This window comes from Eubalaena glacialis, chromosome 7 (assembly GCF_028564815.1).
Source record: "Eubalaena glacialis isolate mEubGla1 chromosome 7, mEubGla1.1.hap2.+ XY, whole genome shotgun sequence".
Lineage (NCBI taxonomy): Eukaryota > Metazoa > Chordata > Mammalia > Artiodactyla > Balaenidae > Eubalaena > Eubalaena glacialis.
Window position 1 is genome coordinate 79,067,978 of NC_083722.1, and position 27,454 is coordinate 79,095,431.

The 27,454-nt window shown below is 40.4% G+C and overlaps 2 long non-coding RNA genes across 5 annotated transcripts in view; one reads left to right on the forward strand and one right to left on the reverse strand.

The window, feature by feature from the left end:
• The window catches only part of LOC133094752 (uncharacterized), a 42,690-nt gene extending 24,613 nt beyond the window's left edge, over positions 1-18,077 (reverse strand). For 2 of the 4 annotated variants that reach the window (XR_009701496.1, XR_009701495.1), the window contains exons 1-2: positions 17,441-17,665; positions 1,986-2,116 (exon numbers count right to left, since the gene is read on the reverse strand). This is a non-coding gene — a long non-coding RNA (uncharacterized LOC133094752). Of the gene's footprint in view, positions 1-12; positions 80-1,985; positions 2,117-17,440; positions 17,666-17,907 lie in introns of those variants that run through there. The other 2 variants (XR_009701498.1, XR_009701497.1) reach the window with 2 other exon arrangements.
• Positions 18,078-18,356: 279 nt separating this feature from the next.
• LOC133095501 (uncharacterized) overlaps positions 18,357-27,454 on the forward strand; it is an 88,612-nt gene continuing 79,514 nt past the window's right edge. Inside the window, exons 1-2 of the long non-coding RNA XR_009701619.1 lie at positions 18,357-18,513; positions 18,790-18,891. This is a non-coding gene — a long non-coding RNA (uncharacterized LOC133095501). The remainder of the gene's footprint in view (positions 18,514-18,789; positions 18,892-27,454) is intronic.

Sequence of the window (27,454 nt, forward strand, 5' to 3'; positions counted from 1 at the left end):
GTGTATTCCTACATGTCTTTGTTCAGCTGGGTTGCAGTCTCCGGAGTTCACCAGGTGTTTCTTCTGGACAAAATTCAACCTACCCAAATGTAATACTCGTGTTATGCTCAAATTGTTCCCTAATATTTTAATATCTCATTGAAATAAATGTGAATTTATAAGACAAGCATCATAGCAGAATTGACTGTATAAAAGTCTAGTCTGGAGCCCAAAGGGACTAATTAATAATAGTTATCACTTATTGAGAACTTAGTAAATCCTTATGCAAACTTTCTTAGTCAAGCATCACAACCAACTCGTAAAGAAGTTAATATTTGCAACTGAGGAAACTTGGGACACAGCATTTAAATATTTGCCCCCATTGATTCATGCTATACATGGTCAAGACAAGTTTTGAATCAAGCTGGCAGGGAATGCAATACCCATGCTCTTCACCACTGCGTCTACTGCCTCCCCAAGAAATTGTTACATGTGAGGGATAATTGATCCACTCATTGATTCATTATCTGAGATACCAGGGTGAAACTAACAGGGTTATTGTTATGATTAAATTAAATAATAGATATAAAACTCTTAACATAGCAAGTGCGGAAGAGATAATAGTTCTCACTTCAACCATGTTCATCACTGTTCTCATTAACACGGATGTCTTCAGCCAAAAATGGGCTGGATACAGTGAAAGAGGAATCCCAGCCCACCTTGCATGGGGTCATTGTGAGTACTTCTCATGCAATAAGAAACTGGAGAAAGCCTTTCCAAGGAGGAGACAATGAGGAGAATTTTCATTGGTATAAAAGTACCGGTTTTAAAATGCAGTTCAATCCTTCTCATTCATGCTTGCCTTCTGAAAACCCTGACTCTTATTTCCTCAACTTTGAAGAGGCCAAGTGCCACCAAAACACAGAGAGCCATTTCCAAAATGACTCAAAGAACCAAGGAGATCAGAGAAAATAAGTTAGCTGCAGTCCTGACAAAATTTTAAAGCAGCAATTATGACCTGTTCGGTCATATCCTGTTCCTCATATTATAAAAAAACAAAGTACTCTTAGGGGATGAAGGGGCCTATGATTTGCCATGAAGTAAATCCAGTATTATTCATTTTGACCAAGACAAATATTCCCAATTGTACATTTTTTAATGTAAAAGGGTACAGAGAATTAAACTCAGTATCTTCAAGGTATGTCATAGATTTCCCGATTTTCAGGTTGTTGTAAATCAGATGTCAAATTCAAGAGAATAAACCTAGACATAAAATAGCCTCTGGTGAAAAGCATTGCTCTCCATAGGAATCCTGTGCTGTTCTGCTACTGGCAGCATCAGGTCCATTTTGCACTGGGGGATCCACCCTTCCCCAACTTAGGTCAACCACCTATTACCTGGGACAATCATATCTTATTCCCCTGGCCAGAGTGGGTGGCTCAGAGATAGGCACAAGACCCAATCAAAGTCGGTGAGACCCAATCAGACCTTGGTCTCCATTGTTGGGATAAAGACCAAAGTCTCTCCGCTACTCCGCTGGAACCAGAAAGAACGAAGGCAGTGCTTCTGCAGCAATCAGTATTTTGCCACCGGGAAAGGCGATTCCTTGTGAGAAGTGACCTCTATCAGACAGCCAGGGATGAGATAAAGAGAGGACAGAAACTGGAGCCTGGTAGACTCTTTAGAATATGTAGATCTATCCATGCCTGCAGCTATACATTCTCATGGAACACGTTTACATGTGCCACTAAATTTACTTCTTGCCTACACCCAAACCTTGCCCATGCCCACCTGCATCTGGTAATTTCCTATCTGGAATGCCTTCATTATTCCTCTCCACCTGTATGAAGTCTAAAAATCTTTCAAGACCAAGATTCTTTTATCAGCAAATTCTCCCCTGACCACACCAGCCCTGGCCACTGCTCCCTCCTCTGGGCTGCCAAACACTGGTTATTGGAGCCATTGCCCTACAACGTGACACATCAGAAAGCATGCTGGGTACTCACCATCATCCCCAATTACTCTGGAAGCATGTTGGGGTCCCATGAAGCTCCTCACAGAGCCTAGCTCAGCTGCTGACACATAGGTGGTCTCAGAAAGTGTTTACTTGACTGTTGAAGTTGATAAAAGTGAGTTTCTGAAATCCAGAGAATGATATTTAGTAAAAGAAATATTTTCTTATCACACAAATTAAAGAAACCAAAGCAATTCATTTCTGTTACAGATTCCACATCCTTTATAGTTTTTAACAAAGCACCACCACCACAGCGATGCCAACTGTAATAAACAGGTACTATTTTTTGAGTGCTTATGGTAGGTCAGTCCTTTGCATAATATTTTATTTCATCTTTATCACAAACTCATGAACTTACCCCATTATAAACCCCACTTTATAAATGAGAAAACCGAGGCTCAGAGACACACAATGCCTTGTTTGGGGTCACGAGGTTAGCAAACAGCTGAGCCCCGTTTGCTAGGGCTCTGCCAGGGCTCTGAATCCTGGCATTCCAGCTCCAAGGTACTTCAATCGCTGCACGGCACTAGCTCTCAGAATCACAGCCTCTCTGCTAACGTGTGCTGTGATTTCACCTCTAGAAGTCCCGGTCGATGTATCTTGCTAAATGCTTTTCATGTAAATAGTTTATAATTGCTAAGAATAATTTTTATAATATTACTATAATTATAAAAATTATAATTGCTAATAATAATTTTTATCAGTTTGATGAAATTCTCTTTTAAAACACTTCAAAATGATAGGCTAGTTTTAAAATAATTTCCATTAAAGGGCTGCATCAATAGTGCAATGATGACTCTAATGTAAATGGCCACTTGACTAATGTACTATCCATCACTTTCACAAGTGCTGCACAAGGAGTCTATTAAATCCATGGTCCAAGGATAAAGATGAGAAGCCTCCTTTACGACATAATTTTCTTTTAAATACAACCAAATAGATGTCTGATAAAACTGGGTTTGTTGCTCTCTGGAAAGAAGTGCCCTGAGATTTGTACAAGAACTGAAGAACCCCCACATGGAGGGATGGGATGGAAGCGTTACTGGTTGAAGCCAGTTCTGCAAGCCAATTCACTCCTACTGGTGGGGACCACTTAACACACTTGTCTTATTATGGTTACAGCCTCTGAGGCTGGCAGCTCTGAGTCTGCAGTTTAGATCTAAAATTCCACATCTCTAAGCATAGCCCAGGGGAGTTGCACACATAAACACTCAGCTTCAGAGACTTCAACTACGATTGCTCAGCAGAACATGGGTGTTTTTTCTTTTTGCTTTATTTTTACCATTCCTTTTAAAACTTAAAAAAAAAAAAGCAACTCATGATTTCCGCTGGCATGCCAGTGTGTATACACCCTGGAGTAAGTACAGGACAAAAGGTGTAAGATTGCTCCTTGCATGTCTGGTCTCGGCTTTACACCTTTATAAAGGAGAGGGGAGGAAGTGGGGAGGCAAGGAATCATCAAAGTGAGGATGATTCTAACATTGGACCTATAGTTCATAAAGACCGGTCTCTAAAGGCAAGCCGATACTTCATTCAGTGCTCTACCAAAGAAACAATCATCTGTCCAGCGTGGAGGGTAATGATGACTACTTTTGATTTTTAGCTTACTCGCTTCCCTTAGGACATAACTCCTGTGTCCAACATGACTCGCTTGTGTAGAAAACATGTCCAGTATTCAGCAAAGAGGAGGTGGCTCTGGTGACAGTCCACTGTCTTCTGGCTCTCGGTGTGTTCAGCACCTCACCCTTTGACCATCCATCCCCTAAGCTATCACTTATCCATCTGGTAGGCAGAGTTCCCCAAAACTGGAGATGGCCAACCAGATAACCACTTGGATTGAAGAAGTGGAACTCTTGGGCATGAACCTAGGTGACCATCAGAGCCATACTCAAGAGTCCAAGATTCAGTTCCTACACAAATATCTGCTATGAGAATTCTGTCACTGGGTCATCCAAAAGTTCCACAAATAGCTCCTTACCTTGACTCTAAAGACTTTCCCACACATTGTTCTCTCTGACATCATCTTCAAAGGTTTATGGGTGTTCATAAAAAAAATAATTTCAAGGAAATATACAAAAACATACAGAATATGTGAAGACAAGTGCATTTATAAACATGTTAAGAGAGGATATCTCCAGGTTAAAGGCTTATGGATAATTTTTGTTTCCTTTTATGGTGTTCTCTCTTTTTTTTCCCTTAAACTATGTCTCGGATTTGTAATTTTATTTTTTGTGTGTGTTGCCTGCTATGAATCTTTTTTTTATTGAAGTATGGTTGATTTACAATGTTGTGCTAGTTTCAGGTGTACAGCAAAGATATATACAGAGAGAGATATATATATTCTTTTTCAGATTCTTCTCCCTTATAGGATATTACAAAATATCAAGTACAGTTCCCTGTGCTATACAATAGGTCCTAGTTGGTTATCTATTTTGTATACAGTAGTGTGTATATGTTAATCTCAAACTCCTAATTTATCCCTTATCCACCCCCCTTTTCCCCTTGGTAACCATAAGTTTGTTTTCGATGTCTGTGTGTATATTTCTGTTTTGTATATAAGTTCATTCATATCATTTTTTTTTTTTTTTAGATTTCACATATAAGCAGTATCACATGATATTGGGTTGGCCAAAATGGAAAAACCCAAACAAACTTTTTGGCCAACCCAATATTTGTCTTTCTCTGACTTACTTCACTTAGTATGAAAATCTCTAGGTCCATCCATGTTGCTGCAAATGGCATTATTTCATTCTCTTTTATGGCTGAGTAATATTCTATTGTATGCATGCACCACATCTTCTTTATCCATTCATCTGTCAATGGACATTTAGGTTGCTTCCATGTCTTGGCTATTGTGAATAGTGCTGCTATGAACATAGGGGTGCCTGTATATTTTTGAATTATGGTTTACTCCAGATATATGCCCAGGAGTGGGATTGCTGGGTCATATGGTAGTTCTATTTTTAGCTTTTTAAGGAACCTCCATACTGTTCTCCCTAGTGGCTGCACCAATTTACATTTCCTTCAACAGTGCAGGAGGGTTCCCTTTTCTCCACACCCTCTCCAGCGTTTATTATTTGTAGACTTTTTGCTGTTGGCCATTCTGACCGGGGTGAGGTGGTACCTCATTGTAGTTTTGATTTGTATTTCTCTAATAATCAGTGATGTTGTGCATCTTTTCATGTGCCTTTTGGCCATCTAGTTCTTCACCTAAGGCATGGGACGATAACAATTGATGGTGAAATTTATCAGTTAGAAATTAATTCAGCAATATAATTAATACATACCTTGGGTAACAATGGCACTACTTAACTTTAAAAGTTAGATAGATAGATAGATAGATAGATAGATAGATAGATAGATAGATAGATAGATAGATAATAGATAGAAAGATAGATGATAGATAGATAGATAGACAGATAGATATTCATTTGTTCCCCGGGCAGCAGAAACCATTTAAAACTTCAGCCACTTTCAGTCCTTGACTCTCTTGGCTCCCGTGTCAAATCCCAGGAGAGACAATTTATTGGTCTATTTTAGGCCGCCTTCCCACTCCCTTCTCTGTTGCTGGAAGGTCCCCTAAATTGACAATCCCAGCATGACTCCATGAGGTTAGGGGAGAGGAGCTCCCCAAAGGAAAATCAAGTGCTATTAGTAAGGAAAGGGCTATGGAGGCAAAGGAGAAAAAGCAACCAACATCCACCATAATGAAGACACTGAATATCTGTCAGGTCCCTACTATGTGCTATACACCCAGCTAAATACACACTTGACATAGATCACCCCACTTAATAATAACAGATAGGCTCTATGATTATTTCCATTTTACAGCCAAGGAAACTATGATTGAAAAAGATTACCTAGCTTACTTATGTAACAGGGTGAGTGGGAGGGTTGGGATTAACCCCCATCCATTTGACTCTAAATCCCACACTCTTAGCCACTGTACTTACAGCCCACCAAAACCTCCCCATCACTGCCCTGTTATTGATGTTACATGTGCATCCTTTAGGTTGGAATAGCAAAGATAATGGACACAGCCAAGTCTCACACCATCACCCCCACCCCCCGTGCCTGATTAAATGGCTACCCGTTGAAGCCAGGGATAACACCATTCAATAGAGTAAGGGTTAAACACAGCCCCATTCAGAGATGCATACTGGAAAGGCACAAAGAAATAGACTCAGGAATAAGACCAGATTTCATCTCCCTTCCATTATCAGAAAGAGAAGTGAGGCCAAGATGTGTGCGTGCCAGAGTCCATGAAACCCTAAACACGTTTCTATGAGTGCTTCTCCTTCTGGGTCTGGCCTGGGTGTATTTCATGAAAAGACAATCTGTCTGTTTTTAATCCGCTTACATTTAATTTATTAAAACGTTTTGGGCCAGAGTTGAGTCCCAGAAAGCATTATGGGTCTATTTTACAAGACTTTAAAAAATCTATTTCCTTTGAACAAAGAAGTTCTATTTTGCCTCAAGTGGTTTGACCAAAAACTCAAAAAAAGTAAAATTGCTTCTAAATTCAGGACCAAAATGCTTAAGTCTATTCTAAAGTCTATTCTCAGGCACCTTAAACACACTCAGGCTACCTAATGGTAATAGGGGTCATCTGGTCCCCTCAAATGTTGACCATCAAACCAAAAGAGGAGATAGTATGATCCATAAAGGGGGGGGGGGGTTTAAAGCTAGAAGGCAGAGGAACTGGTGGCTTCAGCTGTGTGGCCTCCACTGATCCATTTTCCCTCTCTGGGTTTTGCATTCCTTTCTTTTAAATAGAAGGGGTATTTATGTTCTTAGTCTACAGGGTGTCCAAGGATCAAGAGAGAATATATGTAAAGGCTTGACCACATATAAAGGATAACCTTCATTATTATCATAACTCTACGATAAGTAGAAATAATCAAATTGGTATGACCAGCAGTTTAACCAAAGCTAAGAAGATGAATTTTCACAGCTCAGAGCAAAGATTTGCTCAAAGGTCTCAGCTTATAAATGTCAGCAAAACCCAACTCTCAGAGGGTGGTTGATGTGCCCATCACTATGGCAATGGGTTGACATGAGAGCATGTGTTTGTGTGTTCTAGAGTCTAAAATAGTCACAGCATAAATTGTGAACAAATTATCCAAATCAATCTGACTCCTGAGCCTCTAGCCCAGTAATAAATATCTGTGTTAGGCCTGGCTTACACAAAACCTTTCCTTGAATTTGATTGTGATATAATTTTTATTGCCAGCTCAAAAACAGAAGTTAATGATAGAGCAAATGTGAAGGGAAAGAAGCTCATATGGGTGAAACATTAACTTGTTCAACTTTCAGACCGCAGCAGAAAATATGATGGTTCATTTCATGTCTTCGTAGGGAGTAATACACAGAACTGTAATGGTTTCAAAACTAGCTAGCAAATGAAAAATTAAGTCTTCCAAATACTCAGAAACAATTTGTTCATTTTATTAAAAATATATAGCAACATATATTATTCTTTGACTCAAGTGACATATTTTCCTGTCGGGAGAACCAAATTGTAGGAATTACGTTTGTTTCCCAATGTATTCCATGGGACAATGCCAAAATACGAGCTTACGGGCAGGAAACTTCACATCCACAGTAGATTTTCCACATGTAAGTGCTAGTCGAAAGCAGCTCCCCAGAGACAACGTCTGCTCTCGGGGATCGCTAAGGGCAACGGTCGTGCTGAAGGGGATCTTTATTAGGAAGATTCTCCCTCATCGACTTTTCCGAACATTTTTCCTTTTCAACCGACCTGGAACTGAGATCAGCTGGTGAGGGCAGAGCAGTGAATGCTATTTTATTTTAAAGAGTTTGAATGTGGATAAGCAAAGGTAAACCAGGAATCCCTTTCCCCTGTAGCCACAGAGAACTGAGAGAAAATATCCCCCCTTCCACTCAGCGCTCTAAACCAGGGTCCGTAAGCTTTTCTTAGAAAGTTGGGTAATTAACTATTTTTGAATTTATGAGCCAAGAAGCAAATAGAGGATATTCTATACTTACCTCATGACAATTTTAATTGTAACTATTTAAAATATAAAAACGATTCTTAGTTTGCAGGCCGTTCAAAAAGAGACAGCAGGCCAGTTTTGGCCCACTGGCCATAGTTTGCCAACTTCGAAGTAAAAGTCAATAGGCAAGTTCTGAAATCTAGACTTGTGAGGCAACTTGATGTGATAAGATAATGCTCCAAAACAGTGCGATGTTCCTTTTTTTTTCCTCCCTGCTGTCCTCTTGGCCTTTTCTCCATTCAGGTAAGGCTGCCTGAGTTCATTGCCTCAGGACAAGATAACGCAGCAGAGAAAAAGTTAAGAATCTCTTCCTGGCTTTGGAAGTCTGAAAACCTATGTCTTTAGTTCTCCCCAGTGTGGGGAAATGAGCTCAGAGAGGACTCCTGGATAACAATAGATGTGGGAGAAGAGGGATGCGTCTGTTTGGCAGGAGGAAAGGCCTCAGGAGGTGGATGGCAAGCCTGAACGTGGACATGTGGATACCTGGCTATCTGCGCACCGTTAGAAAGGGGACCCAAGGCCATCCTAGGCTGAGTGCCAGCGGAGGGAGAAAGACCTCAGGTCCCCCAGGCTGATGTATAGTGTCTGAGCATAGATGAATCTTGGGCCACAGATGCTGAGTGGAGTCCCCCCGCCCAAAACAACAGGATGCCAGAGAAAACGTGTCTTCTTGATGGGCTGGGCAAATCAAGCCTAAGACAACCTCACAGAATACCCTCCCTCCCAGAAGGACACACAAACAGAAACATCCCACATCCTTGGAGAGTAACAAGGACACAGGGCCAGTGGCTGAAGGAGAGAGTTGGATGTGAAGGGACCTTGCCGATGGCAATCCTGAATGACTTAGCAGCAGCTCTGAGATCCAGGCCAATGATCAGACAAGATGAGAGACACGTACTTGGGCACCAGCATGCCAGCAGAAGGGTGATGACTGAAAACCAGAGGATGGGACAGCCCCTGTAGATGTCAGCACAGAGAGCTGGGACCAAGGTGGGACCATACAGGCACTCATGCCTTGGCCCTCTGCTGTCACCCAGAATTCGGCACAGCTCCAAAGGGAGAATCGGATGCTATGTTCCTGCCACCAGGCAGAAATGGCTTGATTCAGAAGCTGAGCATGGTTGATGGTTGTTTATAGCTATATATCTTACATACCTGAGTCTGAAGGATGAGATTCCTAAACCACTGAAGTGGCTAGTAAAAAAAAAAGAAAAGCAGTGGTCTGGTATGAGATCCAGCTCTGCTACTAACTTACTGTGTGTCTTTGATAAACTGAGCCCTGGCTTTCTGACGTGTTAAGAAGGAATGGTCCACATAATAGATGGCAAATAGGTTTCTTCTCCGTGGGCCACACTGAATGAATCAGTAGCTACTAACTAGCGCATTGAGTTAAGAGGGCTCTGAGGTTGCATCTAGGTTCTTTAAGAAAGGATGCCATCCATTACCGATGGTTTCCACGGGTACAGAGGAAAGGGGGGAAGGATGGTGGCAGACACAGCACGTTTTACCTACTCCTGAGCAGCTACATGATATCTGAGGTCCCTTTTAATTCAGGAAGTCAGCAGTTATTCAAAACACCTAACACCCAGGAGTTGTTCCAGAAACTTTTCTTGGGAAAATTTTTCACCAAGAGTCTAGCTAGCCTTGGCAGAGGCTGGGCACAGAGAGGTGAAGATGCTAGCCCTGGGAGAGGAGAGAGACTGAGCAGACCCGCCCACTTGCTTCTCCACACCCAAAACTCCGAGTGAAGCGGGCTGAGCACTAAATGCGGAGTCGACTCCTTTGAAGCCCTGAGCAGCAGCCTCTCTGCTTATTCGACACTTAGCCCCAGAGAGTGTCAGGAAGATCAGATAAGACGGTAAACGGGGAATGTGCCCAGCACACAGCAGGCACTCAGTAATTGCCCATTTCCCTCTTTCTTGCACTGGGGATTGTGTTTGCCAACAAGATGGCAGTCTACAGCAAAATCCTTTCTGGAATGTGAAAACTGCTTGTCCTCAGAATAATTCCTTTTTAGGCTTTCAAACTACAGAAAGTTCAAAGTAATATACATTTTTAAAAATTCGTTTACAACCCTTGCATCAGAATTGCATAGGGGCTTTCTAGAAAGCAGATTGCCAGGCCCTGCCTTAGACCTAATGAGTCAGAATCTCAGGGGCTGGGGCCTGGGATCCTTTTGTTACCACACTTCTGACACCCACTAGCATTCAAGACCATCAGTTTAGCAGCCACTCATAACCTCTCCCTCCAGCCCAAACCACAAGGTTCATCCCCTTCACCTCTTCTGGGAGGCCTTCCCTGACCACCCTACCCCCACCCAGCCCTCCTTATCTCCGTTTCATTTTTTTCCATAACACTTTCCATTCACAATGCCATCCATATATTTGATTTGTCTTTTCTTATCCCACCTGACCCTGAATGTCAACTCTACAAGGGCAGGCCTCATTATTTTGTTCACTGCCACGTCCCCAGAGCCTAGACTAGTGCCTGGCACACCGTGGACACTTGGTAAATATTAGTAGAGTGGTCTTTGCTGCATCCCATGCTCTCATTTGACCTCAGAGGGCCCCAAGAGGGAAGGTCAAAAAGCTGAGAAAGGTAGTCTGTGAAGGGTTCTATCATGACATGATTGAAAAAACACTAATATAGAAACGTTAAGTACTGAGTCCCAGTGACCTTTTAAGATAAAAAGGAAGCAGATGATCACCTCAAACCTTGTCCAACCTTGACAATTTTCTCAACTAAATGGCTAACCAACAGCTTTGGTTTTCAGCTGCTTGGTTGGGCAGGGGTGAGACCTGGCCTAAATCCAGGAGCAGAGGGAAGGCTGAAGAGCCCAAGTCTCCAGTCACTCAGTGTCCTTGGTGTCCGCTCGCTCTCCAGCTCCAAGCTCCACTTCCCACTGCAGTGGTCTGCCCGCTCCCTGGCCAATGCCCTTGACAGCCAAGACCACGCCTGGCACCACCCTCTCTTGCCTCTACAAAATGAGGGTGTGGTTCCAAGCATCTGGAGATGAAGGGGGAGATTGTTATTTAGCAAAAGAGACACATCATTATTTTCTTGCACCAGGATCATGTTTCATTTAGCTAACTTGGCTCCACATTTAAACAGCATCCCCCAGGCAAATAATACAATTAAGCAAATAGGAGATTTAGTAACAATAAATTCCACAGAACTGGTCATTCTTTTGCACGCAGTTTTAAAAAGAGCAGAACATTTAGAAGGATCGATCACCCTGAATTTCATGGGCTCAAACATTATATAGAAACTGCTAGCAAAAACTGATGGGGATTTGAAACACACACACACACACACACACACACACACACACACACACAGAAACACACTCATGGGTTAGGCCTAGACATACTTTCTTTTTTTTACAATCCAATAACTAAAAGACAATTATAAAAATAGGCTTAGGATACACATGGACGAATTCAGGCCAAAATGGAAAATAAACTACAAAAATAAAATCTCTGAGAGCCTGTCAGGGAGGGAGAAGTGCCCCTAGGAACTATGTTAGAGCAGATAAAGGATTACTCTGGGCACCAAGAGACCTGAATCATCATATCAGCTCTACCATGCATATTCTGTGTAATTTTAGGCAAGACAATGACTTTTGTGAGTTTCCATTTCTCTCTATATAAAACAACTTTTTTGAACCCCATCACCGCCATTTTTACCATCCCCAAGCACCATCAGTATTGCTATTTACGTCTTTCATTTAAGTCAACTCTTCTTTATTTGAATATGGTTACGTGCTGGGGAGGGACACGAGTATTTATTATACTATTTGTTGCGTTTTGCTACAGCTTGTACATTTCTCATAATAAATACATTTATTTAGAAAGGAAATTATTTCACTAATATAAAAGGAAAGCCAGAATCACTAGTCTTAAAATAGAAGGTAATGACAAAAATAAGTACAATGAACTCCTGCTTTTAGCCATGACAGACTAGTTTGCTTCAGACCAATCCCTTTGCCAAGAACAACTTAAAAATCTGGATAAAATATATAAAATGTAAAACTAAAAACAAAGAACTTCTGTTTGAAGACATTGGGGAGATACTAAGGCAGCTAGGACCTCAAGAGCCAAGAGCCAGGAGACAACGAGAGAGCATTGAAATAAGTCCAGTATTTAAAGCACTGTTTTCCTCCAGGCATTTGCTGATTTGTAAACTTCATAGGACCCAGAGGCTCAAAAGTCTACAGCCAGTCTCATGATAAAAATTTATGTTTGGGGTCCACCAAAGAGAAGGGCCCTGGTAAACACTTCAGACTTCCAACTGGAACCATGAAAGGGCTACACATTTGAAGTGAGAGTGAAGCAGAAATAGCTCAACCCTCACAAAGACTAAAACCCAATTTTGAGCTCATTCAAACCCAGATAAGAAAAGATGATTTACTAGTACTCAAAAGGCCAGACAGAAGCAAAAGAAAATGTAGTTTTCTCTGAAAGAAGGTAACATAATCCAGAATTTCAAATTGGCTCTACAGTTTGTCACAGAGTATGTCCAGCATTTATCAAAAATTATCAGGCATGCCAGGAGACGTAAACAAATTACTAAAAACAAAGACAAAAAGCAGATCCATATATGAGTAAGATATTGGAGTTATCAGGTACAGACTTCAAAATATCCACAGTTGATAAGCTCAAGAAAGTAGGTGACAAGATGGAGAATTTCAAGAGAACTATAATCTTTGTAAAATGAAAAATGCAACTCTGGAATTGAAATATGCAATAACCAAAAATAAGAATTCACCAGATGGGGTTTATTGGCAGATTAGACAATGCAGGAAAGAGAATCTGTAAACTGGAATATATGACAGCAGAAAATATGCAGACTGAGAATGGAAAGCAGAAAAAAAAAACTATAGTTAATGTACAAAAGATATGGGACTTGGTGAAAAATTCTAACATGTATGTATTTGGAGATACTGAAGGAGAGACAAGAGAATATTGAGCAGATGTGATACTTGAATAGACAATAGCTGAAATTTTCCCCAAATTTACCAAAGACATCAAGCTAAAGATTTTTAAATCTTTACAGTTTCAAACAAGATAAAGAAAACCACAAATAAGCATATCATAGTGAAACTACTTAAAGACAAAGACAAAAAATCTTGAAATCAGCCAAAGAAAAGAAACATATTACCTCCAAAAGAACAACAGAGGGGCTTCCCTGGTGGCGCAGTGGTTGAGAATCTGCCTGCCAATGCAGGGGACACGGGTTCGAGCCCTGGTCTGGGAAGATCCCACATGCCGCAGAGCAACTAGGCCCGTGAGCCACAACTACTGAGCCTGCGCGTCTGGAGCCTGTGCTCTGCAACAAGAGAGGCCACGATAGTGAGAGGCCCGCGCACCGCGATGAAGAGTGGCCCCCGCTTGCCACAACTAGAGAAAGCCCTTGCACAGAAACGAAGACCCAACACACCCAAAAATAAATAAATATTTAAAAAAAAAAAAGAACAACAGAAATGATGGAAGCTGACTTTCAAACAAAAATGATGGAAGCCAAGGAACAATGAAATGACATCTTCAGTGTGCTGAAAGCAAAGAATTGTCAACTTAGAACTCAAGTCTTATTGAAAATATCCTTCAAACTGTACATGAAATAAAGACATTTTCAAACAAACAAAACATGAGAGAATTCATGTTCAACAGAAATGCATTAAAAGAAATACTGCAGAAAATTCTTTGGGGCAGAAGAAAATGAGATCAAATGGAAGCATGGAAATGTAGAAAAGAATGAAGACAATAGAAAGTACAAATATGTGGGTAAAACCAAATAAATATTAACTACACCAAATAATATTAATTTATTTTGCTGTGTAAAATATGTGTAGAACTAAAATAGGTACAGCAATGACACAATAATGTGGAGAGTAATGGCCAAGATATGGAAACAACCAAAGTGTCTAACACATATGATTGCATATATATACATACATATATATACAGTTGATCCTTGAACAACATGGAGGTTGAGGCACAGACCCTGCTCCCACACACAGTTGAAAGTCCACATATAAATTTACAGTAAACCCTCTGTACTGAAGGTTCCACATCTGCAGATTCAACCAACCATGGATGGTGTAGTACTGTAGTCCATATTTATTGAAAAAATCCACATATAAGTGGACCCATGCAGTTCCAACTCATATTGTTCAAGCCTCAACAATATAGAATGCCTATTTTTTTTCAGCTACACATGGAACATTTACTAAAATTGACCTTTTGTTGGGCCATAAAGCACATCAAAAAAAATCAAAGAATTGGAGTAATATAGAGTGTATTAGTTTTCTCTTGTTGCTGTAACAAATTGCCACAAACTTAGTGGCTTAAAACAACACAAACTTATGACCTTACAGTTCTGTCAGTTAGAAGTCAGAAAGGAGAAAACAAAATTAAGAAAACAATTCCATTTATAATAACATCAACAAGAATTAAATGCTTAGGAGTAAATTTAGCCAAGGAGTAGAAAACTTGTACACTGAACACTACAAAATATTTTTGAAAGAAATTAAAGATCTAAATAAAGGGAAAGACATCTGTGTTCATGGATTAAAATATTTAATATTGTTAATATTGCAATACTCTCCAAATTGATTTACAGACTCAATGCAATCCTTATCAAAATTCTGTCTCTTTTGCAGAAATGGATAAGCTGATCTTAAAATCCATATGGAAATGCAAGGGACCCCAAATAGCCAAAACAAGCTTGAAAAAGAAGAACAAAGTTGGAGGCCTCACACTTCCCATTTTCAAACCTATTACAAAGCTACACTAATCAAAACAGTGTGGTACTGGCATGAGGATAGACATATGGACCAATGAAATGGAATTGAAAGTCCAGAAATAAACCCATACATCTATAATCAACTGATTTGCAACAGGGGTGTCAAGACCATTCAGTGGGGAAAAAATAGTCTTTCAGCTATTGGTATTGGGACAACTGAATATCCATATGCAAAAGAATGAATGTGTACCCATACCTCATACAACATACAGAAATCAACTCAAAATGGATCAAATATCAAAATGTAAAAGCTAAAGTATAACACTCTTAGAAGGAAACATAGGTGTAAGTCTTTATGACCACATATTAGGCAAGTTCCTTAAATACAACACCAAAAGGATGAGCAATAAAAGAAAAAAATAGACATATTGGACTTCATCAAAAACAAAAATTTTTTATGCATCAAAGGACATTATCAGAAAAGTGAAAAGACAAACTACAGAACGGAAGAAAATATTTGAAATCAAATGTCTGGTAAGAATCTAGCATTCAGAATATTATAAAGGACTCTTACAACTAAACAATAAAAAGAAAAATAACCTAATTAAAAATGGGCAAAGTATTTGCATAGAGATTTCTCCAAAGAAGATATACAAATGGCCAATAATGTACATGAAAAGATATTCAACATCAATACTCACTGAAATAATGCAATATTGGCTCAAGGTTAGTTAGTAGATCAATGGGACACACTAGAAAGCCCAGAAACAAACCTGGAAACATACAGGCACTTGATTCACAACCAAAGACTCTGCAAAGTAGTAGGGAAAAATGATGTTTTTTAAATATTATTATGCTGAATCAATTATGCATCCAATGGGGAAACAAACACAAATTCTGATCCCTACTTTACACCATACACTGAAATCAATCCCACAGAGTATACACATGAATTTGAAAGGTAAAACAATAAAGCTTCTTCTACAAGATAACATAAGAGAATATCTTCATAACCTTAGGGTAGGCAAAGATTTCTTAAATAAGACCAAAAAAACAAAACAAAGCACCAACCAAAAAGAAAAACATTGATAAATTGGACCACAGCATCAAAAAGAAAGCCACAGAGTGAAAGAAAGCATTTACAATGCCATTACCTAATAAAGACCTTGTATACAGAATACATAAAGAACTCTTACAAGTCAATTTTTAAAAAAGACTGACACCTCAATAGAAAAATGGACAAAAGTCTTGACCAGGTACTTCAAAAAGAGAATATCCAAATGACCAAGAAACAGAAAAAAATGGATACTCCATTCCATTAATCATCAGAGAAATGCAAATCTGTAATCAAAACCACAATGAGATTTAACTACACACCTACAAGAATGACTGAACACTGTGTACCTAATAGAAAAGCATAGATATGCAAAAGAATGTTCCTAGCCACCTAGAACTACTAACCAAAAACTGGAAACAGAGGCCATCCATAATAGAATGGCTAAATAAATTGTGATTTATTAATACATGGAATAACACATAGCAAAGAAAAAAGAATAAATTAGTGTTACATAAACAACACAGATGAAACTCTGATATGCAGTATGACACAAAAGAAGCCAAACACAAAAGAAGTGATACTGAATGATTTCAGTTACATAAATTTCAAAACTGGCAAAGCTTATCTAAGGTATTAGAAGTCAAGATAGTGCTCTCCTTTGTTGAGGGTTGGGGAGACAGTTACAGAGAAAGGGACTCCTGAGATACTTCCAATACTGTATGTTTTAATCTGAGCAGTAGTTACATGTGTGTACTCACTTTTTGAAAAATCATCAAGCTGTATACTTATGAGTGCTTCGCTGTATATGAATATACATTTCAATAAATATGGGTTTTAAAAATTGAACACACAAGAAAATATCTGCAATCATCCTAATGCTTTTAGGAATTATATGAATCAAATGTTAGAGCCATTTGCTGTCCTTTGAGTCCAAAAAAGAAATGAATGTGAGTCCACAAGTAAATATACTTTTGGAAAAAATAAATACACTCAGTGCACTCAAAACCATGTTGTTCAATTCCAGTGAGATTCTGTTGCCTGCTATAGCTCTGAGCCAAAGGTCTGGTCTCCCGTAGTTAAAAAGAGGTGTTCAAGAAGCACTTAAGATTTACCACCAAGCTGAGATTGCTTCTCGATATATAATGAAAATAGGACTGAAAAGGAAATGGCTTTCTCCAAATGTGATGCAGTAACATCCATGACTATGTATCATCTGAAATCCCTTGGCTGAACATCAGGAACCTCCAGACACCATGGGACCCACTGGCTTATTTGATCTCAAAGTTGCCTCCCAGCTGACCATCTGTGACTTTCTGATTGAAGGCTGCACCCCAAGGAAAGCTACAAGTAGTACCAAACTTGGAAATGGTTTCAGAAAGGAAGATTGAGTGAAGTCCATTGGTTACAGGATTTGTGAAAATGCTTAGGCGTCTATCTCTTACCCCATGATATAATGCCACCCCCTCCACATATCACAGGCCTAACCTTGAGAGGATAGATCACCCTTCCGAGGGCCTTCCCTATCCTGCCCCACATCTGCGCTACCAGCAAAGCCGTCAGCTCTACTTTCAAAGTTCATCTGGAATCCAACCACTTCTCACCATCTTCCAAGTCACCGTCATCCCTCACCTGCTGGCCTCTTAACAGGTCTCTCCACTTTCACCTTTGTCCTCCTTCAATTTGTTGTCAACAGAGCAGCCAGAGTGATTCTGTTAAAGCCCAACTCGGACTGGAGCGCTCTGCTCAAAACTCCCCCATCTCATGCAAAGCAAAAGCCAATAGACTTGCCATGGCCCACCAGGCCCCCCATGATCTGACAGCCCATCACCTCCCCGACATCATCTCCTACTGGGCTCGCCTGGCTCACTCTGACCCAGACCTCAGAGCTCTCATTGCTGAGTTGGCACCTGCTGTTCCCTGTGTCCGGGACACTCTGCACCAGACATCTGGCTCACCGCCTCACCCACTTCCTTTATTAATGAATCTGCCTCTTACACAAATTCGCACTCCCCTCAATACTGCCAAGCCCTGTTCCCTGCTTTTGTTTTTGCTTAATATTCACCACCATCTAATATTCTATGTATTTATCTACTTACCTCATTTAGAGCTTGTTGCTCTCCTCTTTAACCAGGAGATTTTTCAATAAGGAAAGCAGATTCCAGGACTTCAAATTCAAGAGAAATTTAGACATGAACTTGAAAAGATGCTAACTCCCCTTTTAGCTTTAGACCGTTGGTAGTGGTCCACTTGGGTAACAAGACTCCTTTCTTTCACTCTTATTGGGCTGATAAAGCCAAAAAGATAGTCCAGCTGCTGACAGGAAGCTGCTGTTTATCCTTTAAGTCATGACATTCTGTCCAGTTCCTCCCTTCCAATTCTGAAGGGCTCACTGATTTACTGGGGGGGGGGGGGGGGGGGGATGGGGGAGCGGGGGGGAACCTTTGCTCTGTCGCTCCCTTGGGGTGGGAGAGTACAGCTGTTCACTCAGCAAATACTTATTAATTACTACTTATGCGCCAGACAGTGAGCTGTGTGCCAAGAACACACAAGGATCCCACATCGCCTTTGCCTGGGTGATAGAGTCCAGAGAGCGGAGGGGGAGCGGGGCGGGTATCTGAGCGCTCCGATTAAACGTGCAGATGCACGAGACACAACTTCTGCTCGGTCCTGACAGATGTCAGGTTGTTGCCAGTAATTTGTAGGTAATAAGCTATTCAAATTTGCAATCATCCAGTCTTAATTTATAGTTGAGAGTGATTTAAAGGTTGTGCCTATGATGTCACTTTCACTCTCTGATATATACCTTAACTGAGAGAAAAATGAAGTACAAGAAATTAAACATAAGCCGGGGAGTGCCCACGGAGTGAGTGTGTCATGCCCGAGGTCGTGAGGTCATGAGGGTGCAGGCTGGAAACAGGGTGAGAACCTCTGCTATAAAATATTCTTTCCCTCAATGTATACCTTGTTCAAATTCACAGACAGCAATGATAAGGTAGCTGTCACTGCTGGTCACTGGTACTTGCAGGCACCATGAGAGGCACTTGGATTAAGAACTCATTTAATCCTCACGCAATAAGAGGGTAAGTATTAATTTTTTTCTTTCCATGTTATTGAGGTATAATTAACATGCAGCACTGTGTAAATTTAAGGTGTACAGCATATATTGACTTCACTGACTTATACTGTGAAAATGATTACCACAATAAGTTTAGTTAACATGCAACGTCTCATACAAATACCAAAAAAAAAAGTTTTTTCCGTGTGATGAGAACTTTCAGGATCTACTCTCTTAGCATTTTAAAAATATACCATACAGCAATGTTAACTGTAGTCATCATGTCGAACATTATATCCTCAGTTGTATGTATTCCAGTTATCTTATAACTGGAATTTTGTACTGTTTGACCACTTACATCCAATTCTTCCACCCTCCCCCCATTTCTTTTTTTTGCCTGAATAGTACTCAAATGTGTAAGTATTATTATTTTTTTAATATCTTTATTGGAGTATAATTGCTTTACAATGGTGTGTTAGTTTCTGCTTTATAACAAAGTGAATCAGCTATACATATACATATATCCCCATATCTCCTCCCTCTTGCGTCTCCCTCCCACCCTCCTTATCCCACCCCTCTAGGTGGTTACAGGGCACCAAGCTGATCTACCTGTGCTATGCGGCTGCTTCCCACTAGTTATCTATTTCACATTTGGTAGCGTATATATGTCAATGCCACTCTTGCACTTCTTCCCAGCTTACCCTTCCCCCTCCCCATGTCTGCAAGTCCATTCTCTACGTCTGTGTCTTTATTCCCGTACTGCCCCATGGTTCTTCAGAACCCTTTTTTTTTTTTTAGATTCCATATATATGCGTTAGCATATGGTATTTGTTTTTCTCTTTCTGACTTACTTCACTCTGTATGACAGACTCTAGGTCCATCCACCTCACTACACATAACTCAGTTTCATTTCTTTTTATGGCTGAGTAATATTCCATTGTATATATGTGCAACATCTTCTTTATCCATTCATCTCTCGATGGACACAGGTAGCTTCCATGTCCTGGCTATTGTAAATAGAACTACAATGAACAATGTGGTACATGACTCTTTGAATTATGGTTTTCTCAGGGTACATGCCCAGTAGTGGGATTGCTGGATGGTATGATTGATAGTTCTATTTTTAGTTTTTGAAGGAACCTCCATACTGTTCTCCATAGTGGCTGTATCAATTTACATTCTCACCAACAGTGCAAGAGGGTTCCCTTTTCTCCACACCCTCTCCAGCATTTATTGTTTGTAATTTTTTGATAATGGCCATTCTGACTGGTGTGAGGTGATACCTCGTAGTTTTGATTTGCATTCTCTATTGATTAGTGATGTTGAGCATCCTTTCATGTGTTTGTTAGCAATCTGTTTATCTCCTTTGGAGAAATGTCTATTTAAGTATTCTGCCCATTTTTGGATTGGGTTGTTTGTTTTTCTGATATTGAGCTGCATGAGCTGCTTGTATATTTTGGAGATTAATCCTTTGTCAGTTACTTCGTTTGCAAATATTTTCTCCCATTCTGAGGGTTGTCTTTTTGTCTTGTTTATGGTTTCCTTTGCTGTGCAAAAGCTTTTAAGTTTCATTAGATCCCATTTGCTTATTTTGTTTTTATTTCCATTTCTCTAGGAGGTGGGTCAAAAAGATCTTGCTGTGATTTATGTCATAGAGTGTTCTGCCTACATTTTCCTGTAAGAGTTTTATAGTGTCTGGCCTTACATTTAGGACTTTAATCGATTTTGAGTTTATTTTTGTGTATGGTGTTAGGAAGTGTTCTGATTTCATTCTTTTAAAATGTAGCTGTCCAGTTTTTCCAGTACCACTTATTGAAGAGGCTGTCTTTTCTCCATTGTATATTCTTGCCTCCTTTATCAAAGATAAGGTGACCGTGTGTGCATGGGTTTATCTCTGGACTTTCTATCCTGTTCCATTGATCTATATTTCTGTTTTTTTTGCCAGTACCATACTGTCTTGATTACTGTAGCTTTGTAGTATAGTCTGAACTCAGGGAGTCTGATTCCTCCAGCTCTGTTTTTCTTTCTCAAGATTGCTTTGGCTATTCGGGGTCTTTTGTGTTTCCATACAAATTGCAAGATTTTTGTGAAAAATGCCATTGGTAGTTTGAGAGGGATTGCATTGAATCTGTAGACTTCTTTGTGTAGTATAGTCCTTTCCACAATGTTGATTCTTCCAATCCAAGAACATGGTATATCTCTCCATCTGTTTGTATCATCTTTAATTTCTTTCATCAGTGTCTTATAGTTTTCTGCATACAGGTCTTTTGTCTCCTTAGGTAGGTTTATTCCTAGGTATTTTATTCTTTTTGTTGCAATAGTACATGGGAGTGTTTCCTTAATTTCTCTTTCAGATTTTTCATCAGTAGTGTATAGGAATGCAAGAGATTTCTGTGCATTGATTTTGTATCCTGCTACTTTACCAAATTCATTGATTAGCTCTAGTAGTTTTCTGGTAGCATCTTTAGGATTCTCTATGTATAGTATCATGTCATCTGCAAACAGTGACAGTTTTACTTCTTCTTTCCAATTTGGATTCCTTTTATTTCTTTTTCTTCTCTGATTTCTGTGGCTATACCTTCCAAAACTATGTTGAATAATAGTGGTGAGAGTGGGCAACCTTGTCTTGTTCCTGATCTTAGTGGAAATGGTTTCACTTGTTCACCATTGAGAATGATGTTGGCTGTGGGTTTGTCATATATGGCCTTTATTATGTTGAGGTAAGTTCCCTCTATGCCTACTTTCTGGAGGGTTTTTATCATAACTGTGTGTTGAATTTTGTCAAAAGCTTTTTCTGCATCTATTGAGATGATCATATGGTTTTTATCCTTCAGTTTCTTAGTATGGTGTACCACATTGATTTGCGTATATTGAAGAATCCTTGCATTCCTGGGGTAAACCCCACTTGACCATGGTGTATGATCCTTTTAATGTGCTGTTGGATTCTGTTTGCTAGTATTTTGTTGAGGATTTTTGCGTCTGTGTTCATCAGTGATACTGGCCTGTAGTTTTCTTTTTTTGTGACATCTTTGTCTGGTTTTGGTATCGGGGTAATGGCCTCGTGGAATGAGTTTAGGAGTGTTGCTCCCTCTACTATATTTTGGAAGAGTTTGAGAAGGATAGGTGTTAGCTCTTCTCTGAATGTTTGATAGAATTTGCCTGTGAATCCATCTGTTCCTGGGCTTTTGTGTGTTGGAAGATTTTTAATCTCAGTTTCAATTTCAGTGCTTGTGATTGGTCTGTTTATATTTTCTATTTCTTCCTGGTTCAGTCTCAGAAGGTTGTGCTTTTCTAAGAATTTGTCCATTTCTCCCAGGTTGTCCATTTTATTGGCATATAGTTGCTTGTAGTAATCTCTCATGATCCTTTGTATTTCTGCAGTGTCAGTTATTACTTCTCCTTTTTCATTTCTAATTCTGTTGATTTGAGTCTTCTCCCTTTTCTTCATGATGAGTCTGGCTAGTGGTTTATCAATTTTGTTTATCTTCTCAAAGAACCAGCTTTCAGTTTTATTGATCTTTGCTATCATTTCCTTCATTTCTTTTTCATTTATTTCTATTGTCATTTCTTTCTGATCTGATCTTTCTGATTTCTTTCCTTCTGTTAACTTTGAGGTTTTTTTGTTCTTTTTTCTCTAATTGCTTTAGGTGTAAGGGTAGGTTGTTTATTTGAGATTTTTCTTGTTTCTTGAGGTAAGATTGTATTGCTATAAACTTCCCTCTTACAACTGCTTTTGCTGCATCCCATATGCTTTGGGCCATCGTGTTTTCATTGTCATTTGTTTCTAGGTATTTTTTGATTTCCTCTTTGATTTCTTCAGTGATCTCTTGGTTATTTAGTATCATATTGTTTGGCCTCCATGTGTTTGTATATTTTACAGTTTTTTTCCTGTAATTGATATCTAGTCTCATAACATTGTGGTTGGAAAAGATACCTGATACGATTTAAATTTTCTTAAACTTACCAAGACTTGATTTGTGACCCAAGATATGATTTTTCCTGGAGAATGTTCCATGAGCACTTGAGAAGAAGGTGTATTCTGTTGTTTTTGGATGGAATATCTTATAAATGTCAATTAAGTCCATCTTGTTTACTTTGTCATTTAAAGCTGGTGTTTCCTTACTTATTTTCATTTTGGTTGATCTGTCCATTGGTGAAAGTGGGGTGTGAAAGTCCCCTACTATGATTGTGTTACTGTCGATTTCCCCTTTTATGGCTGTTAGCATTTGCCTTATGTATTGAGGTGCTCCTATGTTAGGTGCATAAATATTTACAACTGTTATATATTCTTCTTGGATTGATCCCTTGATCATTATGTAGTATCCTTCTTTGTCTCTTGTAATAGTCTTTATTTTAAAGTCTATTTTGTCTGATATGAGAATTGCTACTCCAGCTTTCTTTTGATTTCCATTTGCATGGAATATCTTTTTCCATCCCCTCACTTTCAGTCTGTATGTGTCCCTTGGTCTGAAGTGGATCTCTTGTAGACAGCATATATACGGGTCTTGTTTTTGTATGCATTCAGCTAGTTTGTGTCTTTTGGTTGGAAGATTTAATCCATTTACATTTAAGGTAATTATTGATATGTACGTTCCTATTACCATCTTCTTAATTGTTTTGGGTTTGTTATTGTAGGTCTTTTCCTTCTCTTGTGTTTCCCGCCTAGAGAAGTTCCTTTAGCATTTGTTGTAAAGCTGGTTTGATGGTGCTGAATTCTCTTAGCTTTTGCTTGTCTGTAAAGGTTTTAATTTCTCCATCGAATCTGAATGAGATCCTTCCTGGGTAGAGTAATCTTGGTTGTAGATTTTCCCCTTTCATCACTTTAAATATGTCCTGCCACTCCCTTCTGGCTTGCAGAGTTTCTGCTGAAAGATCAGCTGTTAACCTTATGGGGATTCCCTTGTATGTGATTTGTTGTTTTTCCCTTGCTGCTTTTAATATTTTTCCTTTGCATTTAATTTTTGATAGTTTGATTAATATGTGTCTTGGCGTGTTTCTCCTTGGATTTATCCTGTATGGGACTCTCTGTGCTACCTGGACTTGATTAAGTATTTCCTTTCCCATATTAGGGAAGTTTTCAACTATAATCTCTTCAAATATTTTCTCAGTCCCTTTCTTTTTCTCTTCTTCTTCTGGGACCCCTATAATTCAAATTTTTGTGCGTTTAATGTTGTCCCAGAAGTCTGTGAGACTGGCCTCAATTCTTTTCATTCTTTTTTCTTTATTCTGCTCTCTAGTAGTTATTTCTACTATTTTATCTTCCAGGTCACTTATCCGTTCTTCTGCCTCAGTTATTCTGCTGTTGATTCCTTCTAGAGAATTTTTAATTTCATTTATTGTGTTTTTCATCGTTTGTTTGCTCCTTAGTTTTTCTACGTCCTTGTTAGACGTTTCTTGTATTTTCTCCATTCTATTTCCAAGATTTTGGATCATCTTTACTATCATTATTCTGAATTTTTTTTCAGGTAGACTTACTATTTCCTCTTCATTTATTTGGTCTGGTGGGTTTTTACCTTGCTCCTTCATCTGCTGTGTGTTTCTTTGTCTTCTCATTTTGCTTAACTTACTGTGCTTGGGGTCTCATTTTCGCAGGCTGCAGGTTCATAGTTCCTGTTGTTTTTGGTGTCTGTCCCCAGTGGCTAAGGTTGGTTCAGTGGGTTGTGTAGGCTTCCTGGTGGAGGGGAGTAGTGCCTGTGTTCTGGTGGATGAGGCTGGATCTTGTCTTTCTGGTGGGCAGGACCATGTCCAGTGGTGTGTTTTGGGGTGTCTGTGACCTTATTATGATTTTAGGCAGCCTCTCTGCTAATGGGTGGGGTTGTGTTCCTGCCTTGCTAGTTGTTTGGCATAGGGTGTCCAGCACTGTAGCTTGTTGGTCATTGTGTAGACCTGGGTGTTAGCGTTGAGATGGAGATCTCTGGGAGAAGTTTCTCCATTTGATATTACATGGAGCCAGGAGGTCTCTGGAGGACCAATGTCCCAAACTCAGCTCTCCCACCTCAGAGAGCATAGGCCTGACACCCGGCCGGAGCACCAAGACCCTGTCAGCCACACGGCTCAGAAGAAAAGGGAGAAAAAAAGAAAGAAAGAATAAAATAAAATAATGTTATTAAAATAAAAAATAATTATTAAAAATAAAAGAAATTAAAAAGTAATAAAAAAAGAAAAAGAAAAAAGAGAGAAAGAAAGAAGAGAGCAATGAAACCAAAAAACAGATCCACCAATGATAACAAGTGCTAAAACTATACTAAAAAAAAAAAAAAATACGGACAGACATGAACCATAGGACAAATGGTAAAAGCAAAGCTATACAGACAAAATCACACAAAGAAGCATACACATACACACTCACAAAAAGAGAAAAAGGAAAAAAATATATATATCATTGCTCCCAAAGTTCACCACCTCAATTTTGGGATGATTCATTGTCTATTCAGGTATTCCACAGATGCAGGGTACATCAAGTTGATTGTGGAGATTTAATCCGCTGCTCCTGAGGCTGCTGGGAGAAATTTCCCTTTCTCTTCTTTGTTCACACAGCTCCGGGGTTTCAGCTTTGGATTTGGACCCGCCTCTGTGTGTAGGTCGCCTGAGGGCGTCTGTTCTTCGCTCAGACAGGACAGGGTTAAAGGAGCAGCTAATTTGGGGGCTCGGGCCCACTCAGGCCGGGGGGAGGGAGGGGTACGGAATGTGGGGCGAGCCTGCGGTGGCAGAGGCCAGCGTGACATTACAATAGCCTGATGCGTGCCATGCGTTCTCCCGGGGAAGTTGTCCCTGGATCACGGGACCCTGGCAGTGGCGGGCTGCACAGGCTCCCGGGAGGGGAGGTGTGGATAGTGACCTGTGCTTGCACACAGGCCTCTTGGTGGCGGCAGCAGCAGCCTTAGCGTTTCAAGCCCGTCTCTGGTGTCCGCGCCGATAGCCGCGGTTCGCACCCGTCTCTGGAGCTCGTTTAGGCAGTGCTCTGAATCCCCTCTCCTTGCACACTCCAAAACAATGGTCTCTTGCCTCTTCGGCAGTTCCAGACTTTTTCCCAGACTCCCTCCCGGCTAGCTGTGGCGCATTAGCCCCCTTCAGGCTGTGTTCACGCCGCCAACCCCAGTCCTCTCCCTGGGATCCGACCGAAGCCCGAGCCTCACCTCCCAGCCCCGATCCGTCCTGGCGGGTGAGCAGACAAGCCTCTCGGGCTGGTGAGTGTTGGTCGGCACCGATCCTCTGTGCGGGAATCTCTCCGCACTGCGTTGCTGCGCTCTCCTCCGTGGCTCTGAAGCTTCCCCCCTCCGCCACCAGGAGTCTCCGCCCGTGAAGGGGCTTCCTAGTGTGTGGAAACCTTTCCTCCTTCACAGCTCCCTCCCACTGGTGCAGGTCCCATCCCTATTCTTTTGTCTCGGTTTTTTCTTTTTTCTTTTGCCCTACCCACGTACGTAGGGAGTTTCTTGCCTTTTGGGAGGTCTGAGGTCTTCTGCCAGCGTTCAGTAGGTGTTCTGTAGGAGTTGTTCCACATGTAGATGTATTTCTGATGTATTTGTGGGAAGGAAGGTGATCTCCACCTCTTACTCTTCCGCCATCTTGAAGGTTTCCCCGTAAGTATTATTTAATCACACTTTTTCAGATGCAGAAATTGACACTGGGGTTTGTGTTAAATACATTACCTCAGGTTATACAGAGGGCAAGAGAGAATTTGGAATTGAAACCCAGATTTGTCTGATTCCAAAACCTTTGAATAAAATCCTTCTGGCATGCAGCTTGGTAAATCAAGTTGGAAGTTTTTGGAATCAGACTTTCCTTTGAAGAGAGATTTGATGCATTTATGAACAAATGTGATATAACCAAGAACTAATTAAGTGAAATAAGGTATGTAAAGTGGGTAACCCAGGACTTAACCCATAGTAAGAGCTAGATGCTAGGCAACTCATCATCACCCTTTTCTATCACATTTGCTCCCTCCCTCCTTCCCTTCCTTCCTTCCCCCTCCCTCCTCCCCTCTCTCCCTTCTCTCCTTCCTTCCTTCCTTCCTTCCTCCCTCCCTCCCTTCGTTCCTTTGTTTTTACCTTAAAACAACTACCATCTATTCTTGCTCATGAGTCTTCTGGCTGCCTGGACAGTTCTGCTGAGTGAGGCTAGACTCAACTAAGCTTGTTCATGTGCAGCTCGTGAGCTGGCTGGGGGCTGGCTGGTCTAGGATGGCCTCAGCCATGCCTCTAGAGATTGGCTGGGTTTCAATTTGGGGTGACAACCATCAAGCTAGCCCAGGCTTGTTCACATGTTGGCAGCAGTGTTACAAGAGAGTGAATGGAAGCAAGCAAGGTCTCTTGAGGCCTGGGCTCCGAATTGGCCCTCCCTCACTACTATTTCAATACAATTTATAAAGCCAGCCCAGATTCAGGGAATGGGGAAACAGGCTCCTACCTGTTAATGGATGGGACTGAAAAATCACATTTCCAAGGATGCCTTTCTTTTACTCTTACTCTCGGTTATTCTAGTGGACGGACAGACCTTCACAGGCACAAGAACTTCCTGCCTCCAAACAGGTTCCTATACTCAGGTTCAATCTGACTACCTGTTTAATGTTAATAATTCTTACTGCTCCT